Below are 10,681 nucleotides of genomic sequence, written 5' to 3'. Positions count from 1 at the left end.
AGTTCCTGGAGCTAAGCTGGTGCCAGACATATTGCTCTGCTTTCCTTTGGACCCCATCAGTGAGGCCAAGAGGGGGGTCTTGAAGTCTGGGCAGCCCAGGACCTCCAGACACACTGCCTAGGCTTATGTCCTGGGGTGGTCACTTCAGTGCTGCTAACGTAGCAAAAACAACATAGGAGGCAGCAGTTAGGAGCTGCCAGTCTCTTCAGCCACAGCAGGTGCTGTGATTCCTCAGCAGTTTGATCTTGCCCCCAGATGTGGACTCCATTGTCACTAGAGGCAGATGGATGCCAACAGATATTGATGCAGAATTTCATAAGCAAAAAAGGCATACCTTTGCCCCTGAGGAGCTTGCAGTCTTAAATGGTATGCTTGGTATTTTCAGAAACAAAAAACCTTTCAAGATGTGGGTTGCCTGGCTTGAGCCTTCTTCTTTCACTTAAGTTTCCTAGCGTGATTGCTCAGCAGACTACCTTGGGAAAGGGTTTCCTGCTATACCCTTTGCTCATTCATAAGGTTGCAATTGGCTCCATCATTTCAGCAGCCCACTGTAAAACTAGATTAAGGTAGGGAACTGGTACTGGAACCTGACAAACTGGTGCACTTCGGGGTTATTGTGCTTTTTGCTATTGAGTGTGAACCTCTTCAGCAGAATTTCCTAAGCTGGTGGCCACCAGATAATTTTGGACTACAACTCCCATCATCTCAGACCATTGGCTGCGGCTGATGGGAGCTGGAGTTCAGCAACCTTTGAAAAGGGCCGGATTGAAGAAAGCAGCCTTACGGAGACCCATGAGGCGCTCTCCTGCCTGCCAGAGTCCTCTCTCTACCTCCATAGCTCACCCTCCCCTGGCAAAGGAAAACCTAGAATCCTAGAATCCTAGAGTTGGACGAGACCACAAGGGCCATCGAGTCCAACCCCCTGCCAAGCAGGAAAACACCATCAGAGCACTCCTGACATATGGTTGTCAAGCCTCTGCTTAAAGACCTCCAAAGAAGGAGACTCCACCACACTCCTTGGCAGCAAATTCCACTGTCGAACAGCTCTTACTGTCAGGAAGTTCTTCCTAATGTTTAGGTGGAATCTTCTTTCTTGCAGTTTGGAACCATTGCTCCGTGTCCGCTTCTCTGGAGCAGCAGAAAACAACCTTTCTCCCTCCTCTATGTGACATCCTTTTATATATGTGAACATGGCTATCATATCCCCCCTTAACCTCCTCTTCTCCAGGCTAAACATGCCCAGCTCCCGTAGCCGTTCCTCAGCCGTTCCTGCTGGCATCTGTCTCGAGAGACAATGGACAGGTGCCATTGGGGATACAGTCAAGTCCAGCAGAGAGTGATGGCACCTGCTGTAGCTGTGGAGACCGATATGGGAGAGACATGTTTTGTTGCAGGTGGGGCAGATGAAGGTCTGCAGATGCACCATGGCGTTCCTCCTCTCTGTGCTCCTCCCTGCAGTCATTCCTCCTGTGGTCACTGCTATGGATGCACAACTTGGCTGCCTGTCTGCAGGCATCTGAAAGAGATTCCCAGGTTGCCAGCCTTCATGTCACATTTGCAGACGTCTTTGTAGCGCATAGTTGGCCTGCAATCGTGCCTGGTACCTGAAGCCAGCTCCCTGTAAAGCACATCTTTGGGGATCCTGTCCTCTTCCATTCTGTGGACGTGACCACAGAAGTGGTAACCCAAGTCGCTCTTGAACATAGTCAGGGTGTGATTCTCCCCGCAGTCCAAAGTTAACCCGTAAACCATGCCTCCCAGACCAGCAGTTTGTTTGCTATTTTGCTTTATATAAAAAGGCAGTGGCGTAGCGTGGGTTGTCAGCACCCGGGGCAAGGCAAGTAATTTGCGCCCCCTAACCCGTGGATTTGCGCCCCCTAACCCATGGATTTGCCCTAACCCCAGATGTTGCGCCCGGTGCGGCCGGCCCCCCCTGCACCCCCACGCTACGCCACTGTAAAAAGGCAAATAACATAATGCCGTTGCTGCTGGATCTGTTAAAGCAACAGAGAATGCAGAGCAAAATTTGGTGGGGGAGGAAGTGCTTTGTCATTTTGGCCACCCAAAAATTGTTGATAGCCTATCTTAGAGCTCCCTCACGTGGTCAATTCTAGGGATGTAAAATAATATATGTCAATTTCACCAGCACTTTCTTTGCCACCTGGCATTATTTCAACGTAGTGAATTAGAATAGTTCATCCTGAAAGAAAATCAAGTTAGCTAACAAAGGTAAAAGAATGAAATGGATAATAGCAGGCAACAGTAAATCAAAACATTTTTTAAAAAGTTAACCCTGAACACCAAAGAAAAAAGAAAACAATGCAAAGATTTATTCACATCTCATTATTTCAAATGCTCAAATAAATTATAAAACACACATGTATACACTGTTGCAAATTATTGCAAGTAATTCATGAAAACGGGATCAACTTTGGGATGACAAAAGCACAACTCTGCTTGCACCAAGGTAATAAACTATATGCCTGTAAATCTCAGGAACATTAATAATAATAATAATAATAATAATAATAATTTTTTATTCATACCCCGCCCTCCCCAGCCAAGGCCGGGCTCAGAGCGGCTTACAAGCAATAATAAAAACAAGATGAGTGATTACAACTTAAAAACAAAAATAAAATACAACATTAAAATAATGGAACATTAAAATATTAAAATGTAGCCTCATCGCAGGAGGAGAAGGAAAAGAAAAAAGAAAGAGAGGGAGGGAGGGAATCAAATTGGCTCCAAGCCAAAGGCCAGGCGGAACAACTCTGTCTTACAGGCCCTGCGGAAAGAAATCAGATCCTGCAGGGCCCTGGTCTCATGAGGCAGAGCGTTCCACCAGGCCGGAGCCAGTGATGAAAAGGCCCTGGCTCTGGTTGAAGCCAATCCAACTTCCTTAGGGCCTGGGACCTCTAGGGTGTTGGTATTTATGGACCTTGAGGCTCTCCGTGGGGCATACCAGGAGAGGCGGTCCCGTAGGTATGAGGGTCCTAGGCCGTGAAGGGCTTTAAAGGTCAAAAGCAGCAACTTAAACCTGACCTTGTACTCCACCGGGAGCCAGTGCAGCTTGAAAAGCACTGGGTGAATATGCTCCCATGGCAAAGACCCCGTGAGGAGCCTCGCTGCAGCATTCTGCACCCGCTGGAGTTTCTGGGACAGCTTCAAGGGCAGCCCCGCGTAGAGCGAATTACAGTAGTCAAGCCTGGAGATGACCATCGCATGGATCACTGTGGCCAAGTCGGGGCGGGAAAGGTAAGGGACCAACTGCTTGATGCGACGAAAGTGGAAAAATGCCGCCTTGGCTGTTGCTGTAACTTGCACCTCCATGGAAAGGGAGGCGTCAAGGATTACACCCAAACTCTTAACGGAAGGCAATGGCACTAATTGGGCCCCCGCAAGAGAAGGGAGTTGGTCCCTCATCCCCATGCCATCCCGACCTAGCCATAGGACCTCTGTCTTCGAAGGATTTAGTTTCAATCGGCTCCCACGAAACCATCCAGCCACAGCTTCCAAGCATCTGGTCAGTGTGTTCGGGGCCGAGTCGGTGTGGCCATCCATCAGCAGATAGAGCTGAGTGTCATCAGCATATTGGTGACAGCCCAGCCCAAAGCTCCAGATAATCTGGTCAAGGGGGCGCATAAAGATGTTAAAAAGCATCGGGGAGAGAATTGCGCCCTGTGGCACTCCACACACCAAGGAGTGGTGCAACGACATTTTCCTCCCTAGTGCCACCCTCTGTCCCCGACCAGAGATGAAAGAGCACAACCAGTTACGGGCTATGCCCTGTATCCCCATGTCTGCGAGGCGGTGAAGATCATGATCAACCATGTCAAAGGCTGCTGACAAATCTAAAAGGATCAGCAGTCCTGACCCGCCTCGATTCAGCTGTCTACGGAGATCATCTGTTAGGGCAACCAGAGCCGTCTCCGTCCCAAAACCAGGACAGAAACCGGACTGAAATGGATCTAATGCCGATGTTTCCTCCAGAAACCTACCAAGCTGTTCAGCAATCGCTCTCTCAATTACCTTACCCAGGTATGGAAGATTTGAAACTGGGCGGTAATTGGATAGGTCTAAGGGATCTGATGAAGTTTTCTTTAAGAGTGGACACACCACTGCTTCCTTCAGTTCCCCTGGGAATGTCCCCGTGTCAAGGGACAAATTAATAATTTCAACCAGGGGGGTCCGCGCAACATCTGGACACTCCCTAATCAGCCAAGACGGGCACGGATCAAGGAGGCAGGTGGTGGGCCTACCAACTTGGAGGAATCTATCCACATCAGTAGGGAGTATCCAATCGAAATGGTCCAACACTAGACCTGAAGTCAGTCGAGGGGCCTCCAGTTCAGTCACTGTATCTAAATTGGCAGGGAGGTCACGGCGGAGCAACAGGACTTTCTCCACAAAAAAGCTCGCGAATGCCTCACAGCGGTGGGTCGAATTTGTGCTTAAATTTGGTTGTCCTCCTAAGGACGTTATTGACCTAATTATTCTAAAAAGTTGTGCCGGGCGAGAGCTAGCGGATGCAATGGAAGCTGCAAAGTAAGATTTCTTAGCTGCTTTCATAGCCATCTCATAGGCTTTCATAAGCGTCCTATAAGATGTTCTTGAGGCTCCGTCACGAGTCCGTCGCCATACTCGCTCTAGCCGTCTGAGATCCCACTTCATTTTTCGGAGCTCCTCAGTAAACCAAGGGGCCCAGTTTCGACGGGGTTGCAGAGGGCGCTTAGGTGTGATCTCATCGATGGCTGCCAAGAGCCGGTTATTCCAGTCCTCAACAAGGTCATCTAATGAGTCGCCAGGAGGAGCAGGGTTCCGCAAGGCATGTCGGACTCTATCAGGATCCATCAGTTTTCACGGACGAGCCCAAATAGGTTCGCCACCCGAGCCGGGGAGGAGCGGGAAGTCAATCTTGGCTTTCAGAGCGTAGTGATCAGACCATGGCACTTCCACAGCTGGGAGCATGATCACATCTATGCCAGCCCCAAAGATCAGATCCAGCGTGTGGCCTGCTTGATGAGTGGGGCCCAAAACAAACTGGGAGAGCCCTAGTGTTGCCATGGAAGTCACTAGGTCCAGAGCCTGTGAGGAGGGAGTGGCATCGGCATGGACGTTGAAGTCTCCCAAAACCCGTAGGTTTGGGAACTCCAAGGCCCAGCCCGCCACCACCTCCAGCAGGTCTGACAGGGTGGCTGCAGGTGTGCTGGGTGGTCGGTACACCAGCCAGACAGCCAAGCTCTCGTTGGTGCCCCACACGAGACCAACACATTCAATGCCGGAGATCGCCAGTGATGGCAGAGCTCTGAAAGAGCAATCCTCCTGGAATAACAACACTAGTGCATAGCTCTCATAGCACGAATATTCATCCAAAATTATAATGGCTGGATGAATTCAACCTGTTCCTCTACCAGCACCATTAAATCACAAATATAAGGCAAGGTCTAGTTCAAATAATTCAGAAGCTTTCCAGTGGCAGCACAGGGAAAACCTACTTAGCAATGTTGTTGGGGATCACTACTTCCCAAGCCAGCAGAGCCAATGTATCTCTCTTCATCCAGCCCACCAGTAATGTAGCAAGATGGGGAATAGTTTAATTAAATCAATCCTGCCATTGGTATAGAGAGCCCTGGATTCAACTAAACAGTTGTGCCAGTGGGACCCAGTGCAACAAGTCCTGCCGGTGTAATGGGGCTTTCTCCCCTCTCCTCCCCTCTGTGCAGCCCCCCCCTATTAGGTCTTTGAGGGAGGGTCAAAAGAACCCCCAGAACACAAGGGGAGGAGAGGTGACGTCTTCCATCTGGCAAGCAGAAATGACCAGCATGGTCAGAATGACGCAATGTTGAATTCCTCCCAAAAAGCTAAAGCTATGCTTTTAATAAAATAAAATAAAATAAAATATATTGACAGCCACAGATTGACACATCACATTGCTACACAGATAAGGGACAGGAGGCCTTGGACTTAAGTCCAGCTAGCACTATGCTGGCAGCCAGCACACACACTCCGCTGAAGCTAGGGCAGAGTTCACAGAGGACGAGTCTAAGCTAAGCATTTCCCAATGGGATATTTATTTTATTGTATTTATTGTTTGTAAAGAACAGTTTAATTGAACAAAAGAAGTAAAAGCTAGCAATTGCAATTCCATACACAGTGGTATCTCAGTTTTTGAACTTCTCCATTGACGAATGTTTAGGAACTTGAAAGCTGTAAACCCGGAAGTAAATACTTCAGTTTTCAAATGTGCCTGTATTGAGTTTTCCATAGTGAGTTTTCCATTTTGAGTTTTCGGTTTTCAAATGTTTTGGAACTTGGACAGTCTTCCAGAATGTTCGAAAACCAAGGTACCACTGTATACTTATCTAATGTATAAATCACACACACACACACACACACACACACACACACACACTATATTTTGTATCATCATCATTTTGATATCATTACAATTGTCCATGCAAAATCTACATCTATCTGTTCACCAGTTGCAAGTGTAGTTATATCTCCAATCCATTGATTAAATGGAGCCATACACTCCTCTTTCCAATGTATCAGTATCAGGCAGAATCTAGAAGCATATAAAAAAAAACACGCTGTGAAAATACTTTTTAAAAAAACGTTTTGAAAAATATACTGTACAGTGATACCTTGGATTACATACGCTTCAGGTTACATGCACTTCAGGTTACAGACTCCGCTAACCCAGAAATAGTACCTCGAGTTAAGAACTTTGCTTCAGGATGAGAACAGAAATCGTGCTCCGGCGGCACGGCAGCAGCAGGAGGCCCCATTAGCTAAAGTGGTGCTTCAGGTTAAGAACAGTTTCAGGTTAAGAACAGACCTCCAGAACGAATTAAGTATGTAACCAGAGGTACCACTGTATTGTATTTGCCATTGCCATCTAGTGTCAAATTTGTACAATGCACTTAAAACACAAAACGTTATGTTTGTAGCTGTACAGCTGAGTCCTCAGTCTTTTGGCCACAGTATCCCAATGGGATAGTTAGAAACATGGAGTGATTTCCATCTTCTGTGCTGATGAAAGGGAATGAAAGTCCATAGTAAGAGGAGACAGAGACACACTGAGATGAGAATAATAATAATAATAATAATAATAATAATAATAATAATAATAAATTTTATTTATATCCCGCCCTCCCCAGCCGAAGCCGGGCTCAGGGCGGCTAACAACACTAAAACAGTACAACATAAAAAAGAGGACTCCTCCATTTGGTGGCAGAGAAAAGAGGACTCCTCCATTTGGTGGCAGAAGAGCCTGCCTCTGCTCTCGGTTAACCTCTCAGCTTTACAGGTGGAGCAGCTTGGTGAAATAGCCCAAATGAAGGGAAAGAATTAAAAACTTCTGAATGTAAATGGTGAGGGAGAAAACTGCAAAAGGAAGGAAGGGGCATCCTCAATATTCTAACTCTACCAGCTAAAGGGAGCAGTACATGTGAAAAGGATCTAGGAGTCTTGGTTGACCACAAACTGGACATGAGCCAACAGTGTGACGCGCTAGCTAAAAAAGCCAATGCAATTCTGGGCTGCATCAATAGGAGTATAGCATCTAGATCAATGGAAGTAATAGTGCCACTGTATTCTGCTCTGGTCACACCTCACCTGGAGTACCGTGTCCAGTTCTGGGCACCACAGTTCAAGAAGGACACTGACAAACTGGAACATGTCCAGAGGAGAGCAACCAAAATGGTCAAAGGCCTGGAAACGATGCCTTATGTGGAACGGCTAAGGGAGCTGGGCATGTTTAGCCTGGAGAAGAGGAGGTTAAGGGGTGATATGATAGCCATGTTCAAATATATAAAAGGATGTCACATAGAGGAGGGAGAAAGGTTGTTTTCTGCTGCTCCAAAGAAGCGGACACGGAGCAATGGTTCCAAACTACAAGAAAGAAGATTCCACCTAAACATGAGGAAGAACTTCCTGACTGTAAGAGCTGTTTGACAGTGGAATTTGCTGCCAAGGAGTGTGGTGGAGTCTCCTTCTTTGGAGGTCTTTAAGCAGAGGCTTGACAACCATATGTCAGGAGTGCTCTGATGGTGTTTCCTGCTTGGCAGGGGGTTGGACTCGATGGCCCTTGTGGTCTCTAAAATAAATAAAAAATAAATAAATAAAGGGGAAAATACCCAAACTGCTTCTTAAGAGGCAATGCTGTCTGAAGGAGGCACACAGAATGCCAAAATCCTTCACACTCTGAAGTCTTTGTAAAAACAAGTCCGGTTTGAATGAACAATTACAGTATAGATGATATGAACAACTACAAGTAGAAATATATAAAGTAAGAACGAATAGCTCCACTATGAGGTAGCTTCTGTTTTGCTCATGTACACCCCAAACTCACATATTTGCTAATCCCTTCAATCTTCAAACTGAGCTACTAAAATTAGCAACAGTGACCTAGAAAAATGGATGTCTAAGAAACCCTGGTAGCTGTGAGAATGTCATGAGAAAGAGCTAGACAAATCTCAATACTTTGTGTGTGTTATTAAATTCATGGCAATGTCCCCTTTTTTATCAAGTATCTACTTTATAGGTGTTTCAGCTGTGACCATGGATTTCCATGGTGGAAAATGGCAGGTTGTATCCCAGCAAATCAGAGCCTTCCATTAATTATCTCCATACAGGCTGATCGAGTGAAAACTTAATCCTTGATTGATGTGGAGAAAGAGGGAGGACACTGCAAGCCAATGTACATTTTCACCTGCAGCCTGCAATTCTTGCCGCCATCCATCCTCATTCTTGCCACCTCACTGTTTCCTGCCTTTTATTTCCGTTCACCTCCACATTCCGCCATCTTGCCTCCTTCTGCCATTTCTCTGCTGCCTCTGCTTGTATCCTAGCTCTACATACCCAAGCAGTTGAAAACATGAGCAGGGCTGCAATAACACTTGTAATGTAATGAGAACTCTGGACATAATGGAGTTATTAAAAAAACACTTGGATTATTGAAAAAAGACGCAGGAGAAAAGGTTTAACGAAAGAACCCAAGGAAGGGATGGTGGGAAGTCCAGAGATTTGGAGAAATTTTAAAACTGTGGATATGTTGTGGTGTGGTTATAAATTTAAATATGTAAAACCAAATATTTTTTTTAAAAAAAAATGAAAAGGGGAAGAAATTCCAGTATAAAATAGTTTGTTCTCCACCTGTGTGGAGGCTCTGGAGAGCTTTGAGCGGGTGGCTTCTGGTGATGTTCTGTGGTTCCCTCTTATCGCCACACCTCCTGCTTCCATTTCGCTTCCATCAGCTGACAAGAAAGGATACAGGTCCCTGGCTTGTTTTGGTTTTTAAAACAGCTGTTTTGTGTAGAAGAGATCTTGCACAAAACTGCTATACTGTATTACGATTCAAAACAAAATTGTCCTTACAGGTACAGGAATTGGGGCAAGAAACAGGGAGGCAAAGATGCCTATTGGGAAACTTGTAGCAGGTCACTTACGAAGTGTGGTTCCTAGAAGATGCAGGAGTCATCTTAGGGAACGCACACAGCTTTGCAAGAGGAAAAGCCCTTTCGTTTTTCTGCAGCGAAGTCTTCTAGCAGGTTTTTGGTTTTCTTTTTAAATGTATTGCAGCTTAAGGTTTCGTGCCCACTTCATAAAATGAATGCAGGATTATCCTGCAGCAAATATGCATGTGGTTGTGTGTGTGTGGGCCAGGGAGGAAAAGGTTCCCCTTGAGGTCGGAAGAGAAAGAAAGGAAACACAGAAAACTCAGATTGGGACAATACTGCTGCAGCTGGAAAGATATGCACAAGAAACGCAATGGCTATTAGTCTCCTTTGCATCTGGGGGGCACATTTGCACACATATACACCCACTCATCCGTTATCACTCAGAGGTCCCTAAGTCACCACCTGTTGCTTTAACGCAGCCTAGAGGTGAGGTTATAAATATTGACATCCTAGGCATCAGTGAACTAAAATGGACGGGAATGGGCGAATTCAGTTCGGATGACCATCATATCTACTACTGTGGGCAAGAATCCCGTAAAAGAAATGGAGTGACCCTCATAGTCAACAAAAGAGTGGCGACAGCTGTACTGGGATGCAATCTCAAAAATGATAGAATGATCTCGATACAAATCCAAGGCAAACCTTTTAACATCACAGTAATCCAATTAAAATTAAATTAAAAGACGCCTGCTTCTTGGGAGAAAAGCAATGACAAACCTAGACAGCATCTTAAGAAGCAGAGACATCACCTTGTCAACAAAGGTCTGTACAGTTAAAGCTATGGTTTTCCCAGTAGTGATGTATGGACGTGAGAGCTGGACCACAAAGAAGGCTGATCGCCAAAGAATTTATGCTTTTGAATTCTGGTGCTGGAGGAGACTCTTGAGAGTCCCATGGACTGCAAGAAGATCAAACCGATCCATCCTTAAGGAAATCGGCCCTGAGTGCTCACTGGAAGGACAGATCCTGAAGCTGAGACTCCAAGACTTTGGCCACCTCAGGAGAAGAGAAGACTCCCTGGAAAAGACCCTGATGTTGGGAAAGATGGAGGGCACAAGGAGAAGGGGAGGACAGAGGACGAGATGGTGGGACAGTGTTCTCGAAGCTACCAGCATGAGTTTGACCAAACTGCGGGAGGCAGTGGAAGACAGGAGTGCCTGGCGTGCTCTGGTCCAGGGAGTCATGAAGAGGCGGACACGGCTAAACAACTAAAGAAC

The sequence above is a fragment of the Podarcis gaigeae genome, assembly GCF_964106915.1.
Source record: "Podarcis gaigeae genome assembly, chromosome: 17".
Taxonomy (NCBI): domain Eukaryota; kingdom Metazoa; phylum Chordata; class Lepidosauria; order Squamata; family Lacertidae; genus Podarcis; species Podarcis gaigeae.
The sequence above is the reverse complement of the archived record's forward strand: the minus strand, read 5'-3'. Positions refer to the sequence as shown.